At 42.6% G+C, this 23,895-nt stretch overlaps 1 long non-coding RNA gene across 1 annotated transcript in view; it reads right to left on the bottom strand.

Annotated features, from left to right (window-relative positions):
* LOC136179398 (uncharacterized) overlaps positions 1 to 19,260 on the bottom strand; it is a 30,142-nt gene extending 10,882 nt beyond the window's left edge. Inside the window, exons 1-2 of the long non-coding RNA XR_010666523.1 lie at positions 18,965 to 19,260; positions 6,895 to 7,024 (exon numbers count right to left, since the gene is read on the bottom strand). This is a non-coding gene — a long non-coding RNA (uncharacterized lncRNA). The remainder of the gene's footprint in view (positions 1 to 6,894; positions 7,025 to 18,964) is intronic.
* Positions 19,261 to 23,895: the final 4,635 nt, after the last annotated feature.

Below are 23,895 nucleotides of genomic sequence, written 5' to 3'. Positions count from 1 at the left end.
TGAATACAAGTGTTTAATTGTATGACGAGTGCGCACAGAAAAATGGCTATATGTTCAAAATTGCTTAAGTTGGTTGTGTGACTCACAAGTTTTTCTTTGTAAAGAAAAGGAATAATTTGCAAGTATATGTGAATGTCAGGTACGTCTGCCAACCGTCTTTGATCGTTCATGCTTCTTAAAAAAAAAAGAAAATCTGCTGTGCCGTGTCAAAACAAACCAAAAGAAAATCAAGAAAACGAGCGGTACCGCTGTTTTCATTCCTTTACCTTTTATGTCTGAACACTATACACACTCATCTTTGTGCTTTGTCAGGATACGTCTATGTTCTTACCATATTGTGCCTGTTTGTAATAAAACTAGCACAGACATGTAGAGCTAGACCACCCAGAGCAGTTACCCAAACACCCTCCTTATTCAAGAAAAAAAAAAAAAGTCACTAGTTTTAATTATATCCATCCTCTGGGCGTGTCTTTTTGCCCAAAACAGACATCCGAGCAACCCCCCATTCACCAACAGGCCACAAACCTCACCCAGGCCTTATGGAAAGAACTTTTTGGTGAACACATTGACCCTAGATGGAAATAAACCCATTCAAGAGTTATTTGAGGTTGAGGTTGCAAAGGCAATCTGACTTTATATCGTTTATTGTTGGATTTTCTCCTCCTGGAGCCCTAAATGGTCCCTGACTTTAAAGGTTCCTCTTTTGATAACATGGGCAGGATTTCAAAATCATCTGGGGAATTGTTAACCATATCAAAAGAGGTGGGATTAAATACCAATAATATCAAAAACCTGCTTTAAAAAGGGATAAAAGAGAGAAGAAAACCTGTACAAGACGTCGATGGTTAAACACACACACACACACACACACCTGCACGTTGTAATAAGAAGGCGTCTGTTTCAGGGAGGAGGTTGTTGTGACTGCACACTGCTTTTTTCATGATCTATCATTTTCCAGCTGGCATTGTTGTGAGGGGGCAACCTAGTGGTGTGCTGATGGAAAGACATGAAGATGGGGGTGTGTGTGTGTGTGTGTGTGTGTGTGTGTGTGTGTGTGTGTGTGTGTGTGTGTGTGTGTGTGTGTGTGTGTGTGTGTGTGTGTGTGGGGGGGGGGGGGGGGGCTACACAGGCTGGACCCCAGCGACTATCTGCCAAACAAATCCTCCTTGGGCTTTGATCCGCTGCCCACTTTTCTCTCTGCAATTTTTTTGTTTTCAGGCAAGCAACTGTGACGCTCAGCTGCAATGAGATTCCAAGGCCTAAATGAAGGAGGATTCTTCAAATCTGCAACACGAAGCATGAAGCCGTTAATTTAAGCAAGAAAATGCTAAACAGGGCCATCACGCCTGTCCTCTTCTTCTCCTAATGTTGTCAATGTGCTATCCTCCAAGGATCAAGGGGTTAATCTGCTCTTGTTGTGTTTTAGCCTAGATGCTATCGAAGGCCATTTGTTCCAAGCAGCGTGGCTAATGACCCTGAGCTAACGCTTGGCGTTTGTCCGGGAACTCAGCGCACGGGAAGGTAAGTAACCTCATAAATTCTCGGGCGGGGAGCTAATGAGAGGGAATGGGAATACAAGCTACTGTCCATCATCTACTTAGCGCACAGACAGCAGTGTGCACACACACTCACAGACACACAGGAACACTAACTAATAAAACACCTCCTCTTCTTGTACCTAATTTTACTCCTGTCTTGGTGAGTGAATGTGCTACATGTAGTGTTTTATCATCGATAAGTCAATACTACATTAACTCTGAGATTATTCCTGTAAACAAGGAGTTTTATCATCGAGGCAGATGGCAGCCTCCTCAGACCCCTTCGCTGCAAATAACCATGCATGTATTTTTGTCTTGCATGCTTAAATGCTGCGAATATTTTATAGTGCAAAAGTAAACTATTACATTTGTCTAGCAGGAAAAAAAGCAGCTTTTATAATTTTTCTGTCAAAGAGGATCAATATCTACAGTGTAACATTAACACAGGCATGAAAGCCATGACAAAGGTAAAACATTTGAGTCTTAACCTTGAGGTTCTTCATCACCATATGAGCAGAAGAGGAGCATGTAAACAACGGTTTCAGGGTTCTGTGTATTCTTTATCAAGATACTGAAAAGTTCTATCTATATTTGTAGAAACACACATGGAGACGGGGTATGGCGAAGTGTGTAACATGTGAAACTGAGTGAATTCTGCTGTGATGGGAAAACAGCAGGGGTCCACTCCTCTGCCTTTATTCCATTCAGTCGAGCCTGGCTGCCTCTCTCCCTCCTCTGGCACGCATGTGAATATTTACGCGTGTATGTGGAAAAAAAAAAAGAGAGCGAGAATGGGTACAGGAATAAGTACCCCACCACACTCTGTGTGTGTGTGTGTGTGTGTGTGTGTGTGTGTGTGTTCGTTCGTAATACCGCCAATGGCAGACTAATGATAGGTCTTATCGACACCCAGCAGTGAATGCAGGCCTTTGTCTCCTCGCGGGACGAATTATGGAAAGCTTCGGGGGCTGCCTTTGACTCCTTTTCATTCTCCCCATCTCTGATAAAGCCCAGCTACTGTTATACAGCTCCTGCAGCGCGGCAAGTTGAGTAACAATGCTCCTTCGTATCCTCCGCCATCAAAATAAACTAAAAGTTAGACGCACAGCTCACGAACTCAGCACAAGAGTGAACGCGTGAAACAAAAACCACAATTTGCTTTAAAGTACCATTTTTACTGAATACATGGAGAACCAGCTGTGTGGGCTTCATTGTGTAACACGATGTTTAAAATATTTTCAATATGGTTCAGTAGCACCATTGCAATAACAAGAGTATAAAAATGTCTATCGTACTGAAATTATTTGACTAAAAATGATTTAAACTTTTTTGTGCCTTTGAAACTTTAAGGCGTCTACTTTCATTTTGTTCTTTCGTTTTAAAATCATCCAATTAGAGACAAAGGAGATATTTCCATTTTTGGCCAGTGGGACTTTTAATTCTTTCTTTCTGCTCACAGGTATGTCTCAAGACACCTCGACAACCTAAATACCAAATAACCTGGATAGAGTTAAAAGCTTTCTTTTTGGCAAGCAAAATGCTGCAGCCTCTGTTCGGAAACTGCTGTGGTCTCATTTTAAAACAAATACTGATATAAATGGGGTCTTCCATTCAGGTACATGTGCAGGTATGTGGGACACGGTTAAGAATGAGTTTGTGCCTTTTTCCTACTTTCCACTTAGTCATGAAATGAAGCTCTGCTTATGAAGGCTCTACTGTGCTGATTTCAGGGTTAGAGGTGGGAGAGGGGTCTCTTAGACGAGCAGTTTATGAAATGAAAATGTTTTCTTTTCCAATGAAGGCAAGCGTTACTTTTCACATTTTCAAGAGTTCAGCATACGGCTCCTTGGGGGAGCGTAGCCATTTCTACACTCGATTCCCGCTGAGTCAATAAAACCCTCTCTCCCTGTGCCCTTTTTCATTTATTTCTGTGTTGTTTCTCAGCTTTATTTTCAAGTAGTTATTGTGAGGAATAGCCTTAAGTCCTCTTTTCCCTTTACTCTGTCATTCTCCATCGTCTTATTTTCCGGTGAAAGGGAACTCTAAGGGGATCATTAAAGTACAGAACCTTCCCTCTACCTACACTTATCTTTTTTTTTTTTTGCATTTATCTCTTTCTCAAATGTAATCTCAAGCGGAAGAACAATAAAGCACACTCAAATGTAGACTTTTCTTGAGTCGCTCCCCTCCTTCGCATCCATGTTGCTGGCAAAGCATGTCGAGAAAAAAAAGCCCCCTAAGGCCAAGCAGCCAGGATTTAGAGGCCTCATTTTGTAGTCAGGTAGAGTCGAGCCCCCCTCCCCTACTTCATCCCCTCTCTACCCCTCTCAGCAATTAGAGAGGGGCCAGGAAGTGCAGAATTTTATGACCTTATAAAGACATTAGATGCATCGCTCTATTGCCCCTTACCCCCTTCTTTTTTCTCTCTCTCCCCTTTTTGGTTCCCTCTCTCACAGATAATACTCACTTTGAAAATCCTCTCCAACCAGCATCCATTTTTTCTTTCTTGTTGATTCCCGCACTCTTTGATATTCTGTCCTTTCTGTTTTAATGTCCTATCTTTGCCCCTCATCCTTATCACACTCTCATTGTGGCTTTAAACTCAATAAAAGCTCTCGTCCTGATCTTTAATCCTCTGCTGGTTGATGGGTGTCTTTGCTGAAGGAGGAGGGGGGGGGGGCACTCTGTTGTCTAGGCCTTCCTTTGTGGAGACACCAATGTTACCATTTTCGACACTTGTCCATCAGGCTTTTATGCCCGTTCCCCGGCTGATTATACCCCATCATTGGAATCCATCGTCCATCAGCTGCCTGTTATTTAGCGCGAGTGTGAAACTGACAATTACTCGCCTTGTCCCAGAGTCCTGCAGTGAATCAATACGACTTGACGGAGTGACTCATTTGCCTGTCATTTTCTGATACGCGCTTCTTGAAATATGAAACCATGTGACACTGTGGCTTCAGCCTTGCAACTCCCCGCCTCCATATACACAAATGGACACCGAAAAGAGAACCACCCCTTGAGCCTGGTCGCTTTTTAAGTCCAGCTTAGACAGAGTTGGCTGCTCCTGAAAGAGAGTCTTCCTCCACAGCCGAGGACAGACACACTTGGGAGGAAGAAAAAAAAAAAAAGGGAGGAGAGAAGAAAGAGAAGTGGCATGTCTGGATACGTGCTTACAACATCCTCCACCTTTTTTCCCTTTTCTTTCTACCCCAGACTTCACTTGCATCATTTCACCAGGGCCAAAACAACGCAGTTGTGTGTAGTTGTACAATGTGTGACTCCAGCAGTCCCAGCTGGTTGACGTATGGCACATCCATCATCAGAGTGATGAAATAAAAATAAAAAGAAATCCTTCTTCAAAGGAGTTCAAAACCATTTCCTTTATAAAAACAACATCTCCTTGTCCAATTGGGATGATTTGAGCAGAGATTTGAAATGTGAGAAATTCTAAAAATAGATTATCATTTGCACTTGACTGCTCCTTGGAGGATAGTTTCACATTCTCCAAAACCGTTACTACACTCAAATAACCATCATAATCTTCTACATTATCATCTCTTCCTGTTTTAAAAAAAAAAAAAAAAAGGTGGAGTGCCCTTTATTTTTTGGATGGATGTACGCTGTAAAGATTGGGCCTTGTAACTGAAATGTGAGTATTCTTAGAGGCTGCACAAGAGAGAAAGAACTGAAGGGATTTGAAAATGTGAGAAAAGACGGAAGATTGCACGACTCAGTTGGACTGAAAATAAATGAGTGAGAGTACGAGACAAGAGGGAGAGCTTGGAGAGAGAATTGAGTTCGACTGGGTTGTTATGAAGTGATTTGAGGTGAACTGAAATGAGCTGAATTGAATTTGTGCTGTCTTCTGCCAAGTTAATGTGAGGTGGAGGTCGCTTTGTGAGTTTTGCTCGGGGAGTTGGAGAGAGATGGAAAAGGAGAAGAGTTACAGATTCATTCACCAAAGGAAAGAAAAAAACTGACTTAAATATTCTCATTTTAAGAGCCTATGATAAAATGAAAAAAGTAAAAAAAAAAAAACAGAATCAGGCGGTAAAAGATTTGTACGAACTGCAAAGAATACTCCATGTCTAAATGTGAGAAATCCTGGAAAAATTCAAATCATTACTAATTAACCTCTGGGTGGGATGAAGAGGTGAAAGAGAGTCTCATGAGAATGGAGTCTGATGAGAACTGAGAAAAAAAACAATTTCTTCTTCTCTCACTGCCTCTCTTCTTAAACCGTCCCTCCTATCTGTGTACTGTGGCAGCCATTCTGGCCGTGCCTGTGTGGTGGAAAATGATTAAGCGCTGCTCTCAGGCTCACACAGAGAGAGAGACTCTCTAAGAGACCGCTCACTTTGGGAACCCGCTCAAACTCAGCTGAGACAATAAGGTGGCTCTGTTCCCAGTTTTAACTCCTGTGTTTTGCCTTTTGGCAATGCTCTTCTCAGAGGTAATGGTTATATTTTTAACTCCCTGCATTGCCAAAAATTGTTGAGATTTTTTTTTTCATATTCTAATGGATGCTGGAGAGAAAAGATCCCAACCTTAAAGATGGGTTTTCTGTTTCGACATGAAACAGGAACATGGGATTAACGTCGTTAAATAACACAAGTGGAGTTTTAAACAGTGATATGCTGTCATGATGAGGATTTGGGTTCAATAGGATCAATACAGATTAAGCTATTTCCGTATTAACACATTTTGCTTAACTTTGGACTAATATAAAGCACAAATTTAAAGAAGTATCAATGAAATACAACAAAAAGTGGTATTTTAGGTATAGTTTCTGACTCTTCTCAGGTGAATTTAAGGGGTTTGAGTGTAAATTGGTTCCCGAACATCGATTGGTGTATCAATTTTGTGAATAAATTCATTTGTTTATCAAAATGAGGAATCTGTTGTTAAGCCATTAGAAAAAAAGAGTAGACAATCCCTGTTAAGAAGAACTTTATGTAACTTCCTCAGAGTAAAAATGAAGATATTCATCAATAAAAGTAAAAGTGGCAGTTGGTTTCTTCAGAACAGAGACATGAGTGTGGGTGGAAGAAAGATAACAAAGAAGTTAAGGATGTAGCAGGTGACTCAGGCAGGATGGTCGTTCCTCACCTGGCAGCTGTGGCTTGATGCCAGGAACACACACACACACACACACACACACACAAAGACACACACACAGACACAATCAAACAAAGCTGCATTCGATCATATTACAAAAAGACACTCAAATGCGAGCATGCAAACACTAAACCCACGCAGGTACACAACTGACTCAGCCAACATGTTGAAGGGCAACAGAGGAAAGACACACACGAGACAATGTAACACCCAGGGGCGAACAGAACGCTCTTACCTTTTTTTTTTTTTCCCAATCACTTTGTCTTTCCTTCATTGCTTCCCTTTTCTTTCTGCAGCGACGGCTAATGCTGCTAATGCTTGATCTGTTTCTTCTGCTTTTTTCTCATGCCAGCTCCTTTCATGACCTGAGATGGAAAAGGGACAGAGAAGGGGAAATGAACCATTACCAAACTGTTTTAGAGGAATGGCGTTATCTCCACAGGCACCACACACATCAAGGAAAATAAAGAAATAAAATACTCCATTCAGTATGGGGGCTTGAGGGATTCCAGTTATTGCCTCTGAAATTCAGTTATCTTTCAAAACAGGTTCTTGCTCAGCCTGTGGAAGGAATGTGTGAACAAGATGGGTGCAGAGATTACACCTTTATAGAGTTTATAACTTAAAAAAAAAAGAAAAAAAAAGCTTGTGCATCCCTGAAAGTATGACGTTAAGACATTGTGTTGTTTTAGTTTCTCTAAAAGTGTTGAGCAACTGTTTTAGGAACGCAGAGCCGAAAAAACCAGAGAAAGAAAGTAGAAGTACAAAACATTCATGCAAGGATTGCTTAAATTAAGAAAGTGAGGGATAGGGAACCAGGTGCAGATAAATGGCACAGGATGATCATTACCCTCCTATATAGCTCTAAGAAGCTATTAATGGTTTAAAATATCTGCACTCGCTTGTAATTGCATCAATTTGATCAACTTTTGTTTGCATAAGAGTTGACTTGTAATTATGCTGTTCGGAAAATGATTCTATTGTGGCCTTGGTTTCGTAAATTGACAGTGTTTGTGAATGTGAGTGTGAGTGTATGTGTGTGTAGGAGGTGTCTTACAGTACACTGATGAAATTGCAAACAGCTGTGACAGCCGCCATTGCACACACACACACACACACACACACACACACACTTTTCACCCATCTCATTTGTATTGTACAGCCGCACTGATAAAGCACGAGGGCTAAGCAAATATTGTACAATGGCTGCAAAACAATGAAACACCCCCCCCCCCCTCTATTCACACTAACACCAACTGCAGCATTGCTTAGAGTGCAAACTGTGTGTGTTTGTGTGTGTGGAAAAAAAAAAAAAAGACTGGCACTGCTTGTTCTCTTTATTACTGTGAACAGAGCAGACACCCCCGCTCCCCTCCCATTCATTTTAATCTCTATTCTTAATGATAAAACCTCCTCAGTCACACTCTCGCTACGTCTGCACCCCAACCCTCCCTCAAAAACCCCAGCGAGCCAGCAACAGAGCTCCTTTGTTTGTCCCAACTCCCCCCACCCTCAATCTCTTTTTTGCCCCCGTCGCCCTGCTCCGGACGATGCTGGTTGGCGGGGTTGGAGGCATGCCTCGACAGGAACGCCGGAGGAGACGAGGAGGAAGGGAGGGGACAGAGGATGGAGGGAGGGAGGGAGGGAGGGAGGAAAACATGAACGGGGAGAAAGGGGAACAAGGGTAGGGTACTTTGGAGAAAAGAGTAGGGGTTACAGTTACTTCTCAGTCTTCCTCCATTTCTGTACTTTTCTGTCCATTCAGCACTTTGTGAGAAGGCTTTCTCAGACTCAAAGTGTGTTTTATGGGGAGGGGTTGGGTGGGGTTTGGAGGGGCTACACCCTCTCTGAACCCACAGACTCCAGTTGACTGAGAGTCCAAGGAAAAGTAGTTTGCAGATGACTATTTCTGGTTCAGGTCTGGAAGCTAATTTTAAACACCAAAGTAAAGATTGAGTAGAGAGAAGAAAAAAAAACTCTTGAGTCTGGATTTTTTTTTCTGATTTCAAAGAATACAAACACACACGCACACAAGAAAACCCTATTTATTTTTGCTTTTACATTTACGTGCCTGAAAAATAACGTGCCTGATATTCCAGGCGTCTTGCAGTAATAGCCTTTATGTCAACAAGTTATAATTTCTCATTTATGCAAAGAAAACACCGGACCTGCCCAATGAGGTTAGACAAAACATAATTTTAGCTTTTTTTCGTTCTGGTAGCACAGCTAACGTGCCAAAGCCAGTTCTCTAATAGCATAAATGCTGCTCTTGTAATGGTGCCTGGGGCATTTAGAAGTTAAGGGAGACAGCACAGTAGAGCAGTGCCTTTTTCCCCTTAGCCAAAAACACACATGTGCGCGCGCACACACACACACACACACACACACACACACACACACACACACACACACACACACACACACACACACACACACACACACACACACACACACGGTGGCAGCTCAGAGGGAATAGGATCATTAACCCTGACTACAAACATTATGTTTATAGAAAACGCCTGTCCTGCTCAGGCGCCTGCACAGCCAGGCCGTGCTAATTCATTATTTGTGTGTGTGTTTGTGAAATGTGGTGTAATTGTGAGCCATAATGTGATGTGTGTAACATCACCACTGCTGTGTGTGTGTCATGTCTCTCAGTATGCATGTGTGTACACTCATGTGTCATTGCAGAGTCTGCTGTGACAGACACAGGGAGAACATGACAGAGACAGTGAGCGTGTGTGTGTGTGTGTGTGTGTGTGTGTGTGTGTGTGTGTGCGTGACTGTGTGTGCCTGCCAATGATGCTAGCTTTAGACTTCTGCCTCTCTTTGACTCCCTGCTGTGCCTGCTTCATCAATCAATAGGACAGATGAAGACAGACTCCTGCCGTGCGATGAGGAATAAAATGGTAGCGTGCGTGTCTGTCTTTGAGTGCGTTTGCATGTAAGGAGGCTAGAAGTATGCCCTCTGGGAGAGTGTGGCAGACATGATGCAAACCTTCAAGGCGTCCTGCCCACACAGAGATCATCCGCACATGATTTGCTTTCTTGAAACAGAAAAGTCAGACAGCATTTGATGGATGATTTGCATAGACTGATATGTTTGCTTGAGTATTAACCTCAACCCTCCACGACCTCTTTTTGTGTGTCTGAAAGATCCAACAAAAGAAAAACAAAGGCATTTTTCTCTGAACTGATGTTTTTCTCCCTGCAACCGAAATTCAATCAAATCCCATCGTTTTCTCAACTTTACTCTGGGTTGTGTGAAGCGGTGCTACTAAATTTGGAAAGGTTTAATATCCGCTATAATCACACTGAGACTCAAACTGCTTTGAAAAAACCAACACAAGTCTAAAAATAGCAACACACAACACATTTCCGCTGGTCAGATGATACTCTCACCCAGAACCCTGGAAAACTCAATTACACACACACACACCCACCCACACACACACACACACACACACACACACACACACAACTGTAATTACTTGCACCCTCACCCCTGCAAACATTATCATCCATACTCCTTAAAACCACAGCTGTAAAGAAAATCTCAAAGGATAGTTCAAGAAACTTTATGAAAATTGCTTTATCATACTTCTAGGCTCATTCAAACAAAGTGGAAACTACTAAAACAAAAGCAGAAGATGCAATTCAAGTGGACTCAGTTATTTACATGGTTTAAAAATATTTCTTCACATTGTGACACTCTGATCACAGCTGTGAGAGACACGGTTAGAATTGTCACATTTCAAAGAAAGTGTGCGAAGGCTTTTATTATCTCAATTAGCTGCGTGGGTGTCATCACAACTCTTCCGATGTATTTGCTCATCTGCAAAGTACAGAGGCTAATTGGAGGGTGTGCATTATAAACAGTTGGATGTTATGACAAGTAATTGCGGAGTGATTAGTCATTTAGGTGTACTTATACGAGTCAGAATTAGCAGCCGGTTTGATTTGACAAAAGCTGAAAATGAAAAAGTGTGTTCACTGTACATGATTCACAGTCCTGTCCTGTGCATGTGAAAGATGTTTTGTTGGGGACATTCTGCTGACTTCACGTCATTTCTTCTTTTCTATAAAGTTTATTTATAACTTATTCTAGATAATTGCTGTCCAAAATGTGAGAAAAAAAAAATCTGTTTCCCCCCATTTCAGTCAATAAAAGATAATATAGAAAGTCAATTCTTATAAATGTTTTGTTCGTTCGTGGCTCATAAAGAGGCTACGGGATTCATTTCAGTCGGTTTCTTAACCCGATAAAAAACTTAGGCTGTCTAAAAATGTTCGCAAAACCTTCTAAGAAATACGGTAGAGCTGGAAAGGCTTGTCTCGGTGTGGATGTAAAGTTGTTGTCTGTGCTTCATTGTCTCGTAAATTAATTACCAAAAACATCAGATTTTAAAACAGAAACATGGTTTCCAACTTGAACATGTACGTCTTTATGGAGAAATAAAGGCATGCTTTTGCTCACAAGATCAAATGTATCTGAAGATTTGATTAAATGTTCCCGATAGTGCAGAGAAATCTTGATCGTATAATTTAATTATTAGGATTTATCGCGATATACATTCATGTTGAAGTCCTAATTGTTCACGAAAAGTAGAAAGCCAGATTTGGGGTTTATTTATTTTGTTACTGGGATGGAGGAATGTGTGTCATTTCCTGGTGCTCCAAATGTCTAAGTGACTTGAATGCAAAGCCCCAGAAGCCGTTCCTCCCACAGCATCTAAATCCTCCAGAGCCGTTATCAGTTATTCAGAGGTTTAGCCTCCTCAGTATGCAGAGAGGAGGTTTTGGTTAGTGTCAATGTAACTTGTGATATCTGGCTGGGACTCAGTGCCCTCTTTGATAGCCATTGTGTGGAGATGAATGAATCTTTCTTCCAAATTTCATACAGAGATGCACTGTGTGGAAGCATAGAAACACCTCTGAGATCATCAAACTGACTTACAGACTGTGCCTGTTTGATGCTGAATTACAGCATCAAACAGGCCACTGTATATAAACTGATTCAAAGCAAGTTTTAACACTTGACTCATAAACCATTCTACAGCCAAACTTCTATTTACATCTTTTCCGATGATTTTCAGGCATTATTTATCATCCCGCGTTTCAAATAATGTTCTATACTTATTTTTAATGGCGTCCTTATGTTACGAGATGCTTTTTAACATCCTCCAGAGGAGACCATTAGTGAATGCGTCTACAAACTGGGGGCAAACACTGCCATCATGACTCATTGTTCAAATTAGAGTAAAAAAGCTGTTAAGAGTTTGATGGATTTCCCACACTTGCAGTCGTAGATTAGCTGCGATGCAAGCTGTGGCTGCAAAGCATTCTGGTTAATTATTTTCTGTGAAGAGAAATGAGCATTGCTTCTTCTCCTACAACGTATTTTTCCTCCCCATGAATGATGGATTTCAGCACTTAATTTTTATTGTTTATTCGCATATAAAAACAGATTTTATCCGATAATATTGTGAGACCTTCTTATACGAAGGGGTTGAACAAGCAGCAATCCACAATTGTAACTAAATAAAACCATTGTATTTACCTATTAAATTCTTAACCCTTGAGTTAAGTTTGTGAAAAACAGAAATCCATACATTAAATCCTGTGTCGGTTTCTCACCCGAGATGCCCTGATTGCAGGGGCACATTGTGTGATTTGACATTGTACCGACGCCTCGCGCTCAGACAAAGGAGCCGGTGCAGGCCTCGAGGGGGCAGATGACAAACACTCGTAAACCATGGCCAGACATAATCCCCACCACCTCCCGCCGAAGCCCACAAAAAACTCACAGTGGAGGGGGACTTATTCAGAGCATATTAGGGAGGTGAAGGGGGCCAGGCACTGGGGGACTCTCCCCACTTGGCTGTCCTAATCATCTGAGACAACCCCGACATCGGGCGAACCCCCACCCCAATTCTCCTTCCCGCCTCACCCCAACCCCCTTGTGCATGACCCAGACACATCCAGGAGCATTTAGATGGGAGGGCGTCCTAGAAGTGGGGAAGCTGACCAAAAATTAACAGCCCCCCCCCCCGGGAGCTGTAGCTTAATTGTCCATCTTCTTGGTCCAAATTAAACAAGCTCGAGTGCATTCAAGTGTCCATACAAACACACACACACCCCCTCCCACTTTTAACAGACTGGCATGTTCCATAGAGCATGCCATCGATGTAGAGTGATGAGCGAGACCCCATTGTCTCATTATATTGTCTTCAATTAGGCAGGAGATGATGGGAGACAATGAGAAGAGCATTTGTAATCATGAGCCTCCCAAACTCATGCTGGGAAACAGAACTTCATTATGCCCAATGGTCCCTCGTCGACAATAAAAACCCAGAATATGTTTGGTTTCATCCTTAGGAAGTTTTCAAGCATAAATGGCTCGGAAAGAAGTGAGTCACCAGGAAGGACCGGAGGGGGTTCTGAGAGTGAAGACAACAAGAGAAATGGGTAGAGGCAAATCTCCTTCTTTTTATCTGCACTGCCAGTTAACAGCAGGTTCCAGGCTAAGAAATCGCACTCAACTCTTTACACTTCTGCTTTCCAACTTACCTGAACTTTCAACCTTTGCAAGTATCATCCTGGTATTTAAAGTTTGAAAAGTCAGCAATATGGAGGGTCTTAGAAAAACACAAGACAGGATGAAAAGAGATAATACTTTAGAGAGAAATAGTGCTTTTCTGAGCAAGGTTTTTTAGGGATGAATTTGCGCTAGAGCAATGATGTCTTTTCATCTTCACCACATAAATGTTGTACAAGCTTAGCTCTGAGAACAGCAGCTTTTGGCAGCACTGGTGTCAGCTCAAAGCCATCGGTAGAAATTAGCCTTCTTTAAGAAAAATGAAAAGGGAAACTCGAGAGCGCATTATCTGTGCCTTTACCTGGAGAGCGTTCAGCTGAGAAATGACTCTAACCCGACATCCTGCCGGCTTTGTAGCTCGCCCGCCATTTAAATCACGTTCCACCGTGGCTGTTAGGCTTTGATAGAACCATCCGACCGGACAAATACAGCTTTCATAAAATTGTGCAAATGATTTCTTTCAACTTGGATCGCAGCGGTATTGTTCTCCCATCCCTGACCCCCCTCCACCCCATTTTTCCGTTGTTCCTAGCGGCACAAAGAGCTAATCTGAGACAAACACTTGCACGGGCTCTGACACACTGTCAAACCAAAACCGGGGTGATTTTATTTTCTTTAAATCATGTAAGTGAAGCATGAGGTAAAAGCCATCACCCATGGAGGACAACAGAGGGGTTAGAGAAATAGCTTGGTATTTTCCCCCCATACACGTTGTGGGGATTATATTCTTTTTCTCCATTTTACCCATCCATCGTTTCAGCTGTTCTTTCCACATTTAGAGGGACCAGATAGATGTAGAAATGTTTTGGTCTTTCAGATGAAATCAGTCGGCGTGTGTGCCAGTAGGAGGGATATCTGTCAAAAACGAGCAGCCCTGGGGCCCTGAGCAACCTTTCCTCCAAGGCGCAGCTTCCCTATCTGATTCCAGCAGATGATGGCCATGCCAGCCAGAGCCTTTGATTTTTTTTTTATTTAAGCATATCCCCCTGCTTTCACACTGCTTTATTGATCGCCAACAGACCTCATTGTGTTCCTCTGCAGAAAGAGCACTACAAGGATGCTCTATTTGTAAAGTGATCACCCAGATGAGGATGGCAGATTGGTGGACACGCGCTAATCCCCCCCCCAAAGTCCCCAGAATCAAGATTCTCCTGGATCACCCCTGTGCAGTTTCTCATCACCTTAGGGATACATTTGTCCCTTCTCCTGGATATTTCTTCTCCTAATGGGGAGGGCTCAGGGTCTAATCTACTCTTAAGCGTCACTTCTTATAAAGAACAATAGCTAAGGCTGGTAGTCCAATTTAAAGAGAAGAATTTATAATTCACCCATTTCTGACCAGGTTATATTTGATTACACATGAAAACAAAAGGGTTCTGGTCGATGCTGATGTAGACCTTTCAGTTTATTCCCTGATTGTTTCGGACTACAGGCTTAATGTAAAAATGTGCTCATAGACCTCTGTGGACCCGTCACATTCCTCCATCTCATACTGCACAACGCAACAGTACAAAGTAGCGAGCATCTGCCTCGTCACTCCGCCCAGATGGCAGCAGAAAGTATGTAAATTGGTTCATTAACCTTACAGTGCTTTAACCAGCAGGCCATGCAGAAGGGCTCGTTCCATCCGGGGTTTCTTGAATTTTATTAACACCCATTAATAGCATCGGGGAAACTTTCACTCATGGCCTGCGGTGGTTCATCTCTGCGTTATCAAACACTGAAGTAATTATACATGACATCCCTCTGATTAACACTCCTGTGATTATTGCACCATGTCAGATCACCTTTTTCCCCACCGGGTTAAAAGACTGTCATCCATTTTCTTGGGGAGAAACACAAGGGAGGAAGGAAAAAAAGGCCTCATATTATCACAGCACCCCCCCCCCCCCCCCCCCCCCCAACCCCAACAAGCAGGCTTGGATCTTTAACCCTTCACAATAGAATAAAGGGAAAAAAAAAAAAAAAGAATCAGGGGGGTTCAAATGTGAAAAGGATCCACTTTTTCGTATGCCGTTTCCACCCAGTGATTTCCAGGCGTGTGAGAAGTTAGCCTGTGGTGTGCGTGTCTGTGTGTGAGCTGCTAGCAGTGAGGGCTTGCACCTGGAGCAGGGAGGAGCATGCGAGGGGTCAAGGGTCACCTCGCAGGGCTAAACAGGAGTGAAGTTCTCCTCTCTTCCCTAAAACGACCAGACGACCCCTGCGGCTGCATCCACAACACATGGCCTTTCACGCACCCCTTCTTTCCCATTTCTTCTTCCTCTGCTTCATTTCTCGTTCACCTCCTTTTCTCTTTTTTCCTTTGGAAAGGCGCAGTAATCCATAATCCACTCAACTATCAGCGGCTCAATTATCCCTCCCGTTCGCCCATTTTCTCCCCACGGATGGAGATTCAAAAACAATTAACCTCTTCACGGCTGGGGACTTTTCCCAAGGAAAGGGCACAGTGGTAATTGAATGACTCCGCCATTTACATTCCTGACCATGACTTCACTCCTTCACGCATAAATCTGGTTACTGAAAATCCTAATCTGTGGCTTTGTGATTGTCCAATGCCATTATCATGGATGTTGTATTATCTCGCCACAGAGACATTATTTCACTTCAAGCGGGATTTAACAGGACAATTTGTTATGTTTACAAAACACCCTTTTGACCTACTTAAACCTGAACAGATTTAAAATGTTTTTTACTCAAATATTTTGACAGATTAACGATTTAGAAAATGATGCCTTTTGGTACCTCAAATAATAATTATTGTCAAGTCAAACTCAGCAGACAGCACTTTCCTGTAAACTGGTACAACTGGACTATTTCACACCAAGTGTCTATAAGCTATGGCGCATCCCCCCACATCCTTAGCCTCTAATAAAATGTCCTCTTCTCCCCCTTCGTTATGGAGGGGCCTCCTATTCATCTCCAGGTAGAAAGCCTCAGAACAGCTTGTTGCACCCATTGAGCTTTTTATTACTTCCCCCTTCAAAGGGTGGTGGCAGAGGAAGAGACATACTCAATCTCCTTGATGCCATGATACACAGAGTCAGCTCTCAGAAAACACACACAAACAAGAGGCGGGATTTGGGCGGAAGCCCTGTGCAAATGTTACCAACACTTGTTCTCCATAATATTGTATCTGAGTAGATTACAGGGTTAAAGGTTCAGAGGAAGCATTTTCCAGCTGTTAGGAGATAATCTCCAAACAAACAAATTTATCCCAAAAATGGGACATCATCGAGGAAAACAACCCGTAATACACTAAAAATTATAAGTCTAATTGGACTAGAAATGGAAAAACATTACATATGAGACTGTACTCGTACTCATTTTCACTTTGTTGTGAAGCAAAGATAAGAACAAAGACTTCACGACAACCAGCCATTTTCCATCAAGCAAGCTAGCTTATTATCTAGCTAACCCAGCAGCAGCAAAATGATGTAATCCCTCACCAACCCACATCGAGAAACAAAGACATGTACTCCTCAAAGGTAGACACTCTTCGAGATGAAATTACCCGTCGAAGAATGCACATACACATGTGTTTTTACCAAATCTGGCCTCAAATTAGTCTTTTGTATTTCCTTTTGATTCACTTCAAAAGCCACATCAGCTTTAAGCCTTGTAAAAAAAAAGAAGAAAAAACACCATCAGAGTTGAGGCAAGACAGACTGCATCATAGGGCCTCATTTAAAAGCTCTCGTGTGGATAGAAATGGAATTTTCAAGCAGGAATCAGACTTGGTAAAAAAATAATTTTTAGCTCTTGAATTCGAAGATCAAAGCTAAAGATCTTGAATTGTCACGCTAAAAACGCTTAAAAACAAGTCAAACATTTTGTTTTAGAGCCTCCCCATATGTGGTAAGGATAATTCTTAACAGAGATCAAGTTCAATTAACAAAGGACATTAAAAAAAAAAAAAAAAACAGCCAACTAGCACAGCACAAAAGCCCCAGCTTTTTGAAAAAAATTTAAAAAAATAAAATAATAACAGTTCACAACCCCATACCTATAATTTTGAAGATGTTTGACAGAACAGCATAGCTGAAATCTCACTCTCTCACACGCTCTGTGACACACACACACACACACACACACACACACACACACACACACACACACACACACACATAAGAAGTCTTTGATGTTTCCTCATGAGTGTGTGTATTGCAGCTGAGTGAGTCACCCACACTCCATCCAAGATCCATATAGGAAACGGCAGCAGCAGAGAAACAGTTATAGTAGAAAAGTAAGTGTGACCCCGCAACACACACACAAATTATACTAAGAATCAGAGTTAAAGGGAGGGCCCGCCAGGTCAGCATGGGGACAAAAAAAAGAGGAAAAGAAGAAAAGCTTAAACAACTGGCTGTGCCCGAGACAGACAGGAACTTCTCTTGATCATTATGTCTAGCGTTCAGGTGTCTGGGTCCAGGGGACTGTAGGCGGTAGTTAGGTGAGTGTGGTGAGAGGATTGGGGGGGGGGGGGGGGGGGGTATAGACAACACAGCAGCTAGACAAAGAGGGAATAGGAGGGTTGCCTACATACCACCAGCATCAAGGAGGGAATGGTGGGAGGGAGAAAAAAGGAGACTTATAAAAATTTGATTAGACAATCCTTTGCAGAAGTGACTTTTCTGTATCGGGGTTTGCTTTTTTTCCTTGTGTGTGTGTTTTTTGTTTTTTTTATCAGCTCCCCTCCCTTCTAGAGCACTGCCTCAGAGAACAGGGCAGACAGATTTTATAGGTCCTAATTAAAGCCATCTGAAGCCTTTCAAAACATCAAATGGCTCTGGTACCCCCCCCCCCCCCCCCCCTTTCGTTCCCTCTGATTGTGCAGAAATCACGGAAAATCAGAGGGCACACATTTTAGCTTCCACTCTGACATGGACATACAATGTGCACCCCTTCCCCCTGACCCCAGTCCCCCCTAATTTCAAATCAATAAAAGGGTTTAGTGATTGACATGACCTCATACAGTGTCTGTCAAATTCTCTGTGATTTGACACAAAAGCTTGTTTGGTGGAGTTACTCATTTCTGAGAAGGAAGCATTTTAACCCACTTTGTCCCCTCAGTCTGATCCCAGTCTTAAGTTTGGGGACGTTTTTCTTTTCTTTTTGGTCACATATGTCACATATTGAAGATCCACCCTTATCCTGCCTGGCGGGTTGAAGTAAAGTGCAGCCCTGCTTTAGTGCGCTTCAAGTACTCCATTTTTCCATCCTCTCTCTCTCTCTCTCTCTCTCTCTCTCTCTCTCCCCCTTGCCCCCCCCCCCCCCCCTCCCCCTAATTGTCCTCATTGAGCCGTGTGGACCGGTTGCACAGCCTGACTGGCTGGGGTCAGCGGGTTTGCCGTGTGCTTTTTATCTATATTTCATGCTATGCCGCTGCGCTGAGACAGCCACCAATCCACAACGAGAACACTCACAAGGGCGCACAAAGAATGTCGACCGGGCGAAATGAACTCAAGAGATCATCCAAGCACCAAAAATATAACAATGAGAGCCTGGACAGCGGTTTTAAATGTTTAATTATACGTTCAATGTAAACACAAATGACAGAAAGCACAAGGCGAAAAAGTGACACATGCAGCCGTATAGTCTACAGTAAAAAGTCGTCTAATAACAGACGATCAACATAACTACTTCTTGAAGAAATAATAACCAAAATTAGAGATAAGGACATGAAAAATGTATAAGAATTCCTACTTACGATTCATTTCAATAACTTCTGGGCGTTATTGTCTCGCCCCTGCGCCTCTCTGCTCGTTTGGAGACTGGAAAAAGTCTGTTCCTCCAGCGAAGAAGAGACACTCTCATCAAAAGGACGGCCGGCATCGTCTTGAGAGCGATAAAAGTTTGCATAAGATAACACCTGGTTATTTCTGCTGAAGACAGCGAACGTCCGATTCCGTCGGTGTCAGGTCTTCAGTGATGCCTGCACTCGCCGGGATTGAGCGCTGAGAGGAGAGGGAGCGCACAGAAAGGCGTCATGTGAGCCGGGGAGGCGCGCGCCATTGGTCAGTATGATAATGCTGCTCCGTGCGCCATTGGCCCAGGACTGGAGCGGAGGCGCCTCCTCACTTGGCTGTGCGCAAGAATGTGCGGCGCACTGTTCATAATTTTCAGCAGTCAAGGGGGGGGGGGGGGGGGGGGTTCGTTAGGAGGGGGGCAGTAAGTAACAAATTGTTCCAAAGATCTTTTGCTTTTTTTTCTTTTTGCTTTTTTTTGTCATAGAATTACGCGGGAGGCAGCGAGGAGAAACGCACACGCTGTGTTTCCTCTGCTGTGAGAAAAAGAGAAACAAATGAGAATGTCTGGTGAGTCTGTACGTCAACTTTCGCAAAGCTGTCTACATAAAGATGTAGACAGCTTTATCTTGAAGGAGGAAGACACTAAAAAAATGTTGACAAAATGATGAAGGTTGGAGTTAACATTTAAAAAGACATCAAGGAAGGAGGCCACATTATGAACATGATAGATACATATTTTCAGTCAGTCAACCTTCTTCTCATTTGAAATAAAACTTTATGTTTATTTCATTTTTTTTTACTCTGAATCTTAAGTATAAATAATGTTACTTTTATGATTTAACTCTTACAGCAGCTGTAATATACAAAATTGCATGAATAAACACAATGAATGGTTTATATACTTTCATGTTAATGAACTCACCTATTGCCTCATTTTCCTCTATAAGATGAACGGATGTAAATCAATTGGAAAGTGATTTAATGGGAAACTTTAATCAAATTCATGTTATTTATTATCACAGCCTATGATAAAATATTACTATTCAACTTACGGTATATATCCAGAAAGAAGCCTTTGATGCTACACTTCTATGCGGTTGTTGTTGCTAAGACCTAAACCGACCCTTCAGTCCTTAAGTCAACCAATCATTCTTTGATGCTAAGAAGTCCTGAAACTAATTCATTATTCATGAGACAGGAAGCTAATTGAAAGGAAAGGATACAGGCTAAAGGTGACATGGTGGGAGGAAAGATCCCCTGATATTCCCTTAAACATGTATTGAAACAGAGAGCGCATGATGTGTTTAACATATTTATGCCATTCTGCCGTCTTTTGTGTCTCCACATTGGCCATACCTACACGGTTGGACTTCTGAGAGGGCAGCAATACATAAAAGAACATCCCCTCTGCGTCTCTCTCTCTGGTCCTCTGGAGTGTGGAGGCAGATGAACTCAAGGTTCTGTATGGGTGGGAAATAGAGCGCATGTAATCTGGAGCGCGCATCTTCCCCCTGCACAGGCTGCGGCATTAAATCAATATTCCGCAAAGCTTTCTCTTGTTTTCACATTCACTTGACTGCTGCCGTGATGCGCCGCGAGGTCCGGGCAATCGCTCCCCGAATTTCTGTGGCACTTGCCCCCCTTTCCTGTTCCTCCTCCTCCTCCTCCCTCACTTCACAGCAGACACCCTTCTTTGGATAGCTCCAAGGCGATGCGCCCATTCCATTTGTCTCGTGCGTTAACGCGAGGTGGCAGGAATATGGCGATGCGTTATCTCGACACAAAACATTATCTCCGCCTCGGTCCTCCAACACCATGAAACAATGATTATTAACTGCTTGAGGAGCGTGTTCAGCGGGTTTTTCCGAAGCTTGTTGCCACACTTAAAGAACATGAAATACATTTCACAACACATGCCCTGAACTAGATTTTTGAATTTCTTTCAGTGGAGACAAAGCTTCCTCCTTTCTTGCCCCTCGCCCGCAGCCGTGGGGTTACGGCTTATGCCATTATGACTGAACTTGTGGCAGTCGCACTCTTACCAGAAACCAACCTAGCACTTCCTTTTCAAGATTTACAAGCCTGTCGTGCTACATCATCCCAGTGTAAGATTCTGGTTATGCATTCATTCACACACACACACACACACACACACACACGTTCGCTCACATCCCCGTCGTTATGAAAGTAAAACCCTGCCTCTGCAAAATGGGTCATACACTGCAGTCACTTTATCTCAGCAAATGTTATGTGCCTGTGCGAGTGGTAGACATGCGCATTTGTGATGGTACATCAAAGGCAACGACTCCGGGATTAGAGCATGGGTGTCTTCTCCGAAGCAAGACTCGAGCAAGTCTAACCATTCCGTGTTTTAAGGGGTTGTGACCTCGATGACATAGTTAACCCCGAGAGCAAAAATGTCAGACTTTCTTTGATACCTTTAAACAGCCGAGAGGACGGTGCTCTTGCTCTGAAATGAACTCTACTGGCGTCATTTTCATTCTACCGCAGTGCCCTGCCTTATACGTCAGCGATTCCAGGCAAACACACATAACACATCACACTCTTGGTTAGAGTTTGATGATACACAGACAGGCTAATAGGTACACACGCACACTTGCAGATTGTATCCACTGTGGAGAATACGTTGAGCAGTGGGGTTCAAAGCTATGCCACTCACCCAGAGAGGGGAAGGCGGCTCTGTGCCATCGTCTTACAGACCCATCACTGGGAGAGCTAATCTGCAGCGTGTTCCAGCCCCTATATTTAGACCAATGTTTTGTGAACACTTAGCATAATTTGCTGAGACGAAAGGAGCTTTTGGAAGCCGTTAACCTCATCTCTTTAAAATTCATTTGGAGGTTGTTTCTTTTTTTTTTTTTTTTTTTTTTTTTTTTACGCTTGAGCGTTCCAAAAACACCTGTTCCCTCCTTTGTCTTCCGACGAAACCGTCTCCATTTCAATGACGAGATATTTTGTCATGAATGGAGATTAAGGTGCGAGGACATGCTGGTTGATGCGCTCAGCTGCTCACAAGCACATTGCTGTTATCTGAAATCAGCTAAAAAAAAACAGTGGGAATTTAGGTTAAATAAAATGCCTTCACTCTGTCTCATACAGCGTGGCTTGATTTATCTCTGCAGCCATCTTCTTCATTACACTCACCTCCATCAGAACATGATTAAACACCCACTGATCAGGTCCATATGAATTTAAAGGAAGTGACTGTTCCTGGAACAACACTACAATTGGTTTTAATTCCTTCCCATTTATTATCATCCAGGGAGTATCCAGTTTAGGTCCATGTGTGAAAGCATGTGTGCATGCATGTGTGTGTGTGTGTGTGTGTTTGAGCACCAAATGCTCTGATTTGCTCCAGGTGGGCCAGAGGGAGTTGGTCATACTAAAAGCCTTTACCTCCATCTGCTGTGGCCTGCAAACGCACGTACATTTACACACAAACCCTGAGACAGGATGGACTCTCTGGTTCAAAAAACCCATCCCTTAAGCATTAAACACTATACGCTTTGGCCACAGAAACAGGCCACACCAGGGGCCCGCATGGCATCTGCCTCCCAGCTCACAGAGCCAACACAAGGGGCCGAGGGAGGGGCCGGGGGCCGAGATAAGCTCTTCCTCCCCTGGTCACGGCTATGCCGTTGGGGGACCGGACAGGCCTGGAGCCTCAGCTGAGCATGGCTGATAATATCCACATGAGTGTACACGTATGTGTGTGTGTTCATGTGTGTGTGGTTGGATGGAGGGGCTTGGTTTTGGGGATGTGAGTGTGTTTGTGGGTGGCTTGGGAGCAAACAGGGACACAAAAATATGTATGCTTGCCCAAAAAGTCACATTACAGCTTTGACAAATATCATCCCTGACATTTAAAAGTTGTTCACATTGGTGCCAAAAGTTCACGGAAGTATGTAAAGATATGTTTCCTCTTGAGAAATGGATATATAAAGTGTGCCACTCCAAAGGAAAAGTTACAATGACACAAATAAATTGCAATTTTTTTTCAAAATGCCCGTGTTAAAAACTCATTTAATCTAAAGTAGAACTCTGACATTTAGATTTTCATGAAAAAAAATGTCCAAAGTCAGAAGCCCTGTTGAAAAAACTGTAAAATTAAGTTAAATTATGCAAAAAGACTGATCTGCCTGTTCAGGAGACAAATACAATTTGCACATTTTGTACTTCTTAAATACAATTTAAGAAAAAAAAGTATGAAAACCTTGTTAGGCAGGGGAAGACAAGGCATGTAATAAGAACAGAACATTACATTCATTACATTTGACAATGACATGAAACAATTCTGCTTTCACAATGATGTCCATTGTACTTTCTTTTTAGTTCTTTGTATTTTTCCCCCTTACCCTCGTTTACAGTTTGAGATAATTGCCGTGCTGCTAACAGAAAATCAATCTGTTCCTGCTCACTCGCTGTAATTCATTGTTTATTTAACATGAGTGTAATCTAGGCCTTTGTTGAATGACAGAAAAGGGGCTCTCTCTGTGCAGCAGCCCTGACCTTATCATTTTAACTTGTCATATTGGAATACTCATTTACTCATCATGTTAAGAGTCGCCTCACGTAACGAGCCGGCGAAGCAAATTAAATTAATGCCGGGCTACTTTTAATCGGGATGATGTTTCAAATAACAGAACATGACTAAAAAGGTTAGGAGGATGATAGAAACACTAATTGGTAAAAAAGATGTTGTTGAGACTGGAGGGATAATTCCTTGAATAAAATATAATGATATTATAATAGTGCACTAAATGGGGACAATGTGGCAGCCTTATGCTCCGTGTGATGTATTTCTTTTGAACCATTTCACTGAATGAGAAGTTTTACTTGGGTTTTGGGTTATGTTTACTTATTAGTTAAG

Source organism: Labrus bergylta, chromosome 6 (assembly GCF_963930695.1).
Source record: "Labrus bergylta chromosome 6, fLabBer1.1, whole genome shotgun sequence".
Lineage (NCBI taxonomy): Eukaryota > Metazoa > Chordata > Actinopteri > Labriformes > Labridae > Labrus > Labrus bergylta.
Note: the sequence above shows the minus strand (reverse complement) of the source record. Positions and strands in the feature narration are given on the sequence as shown.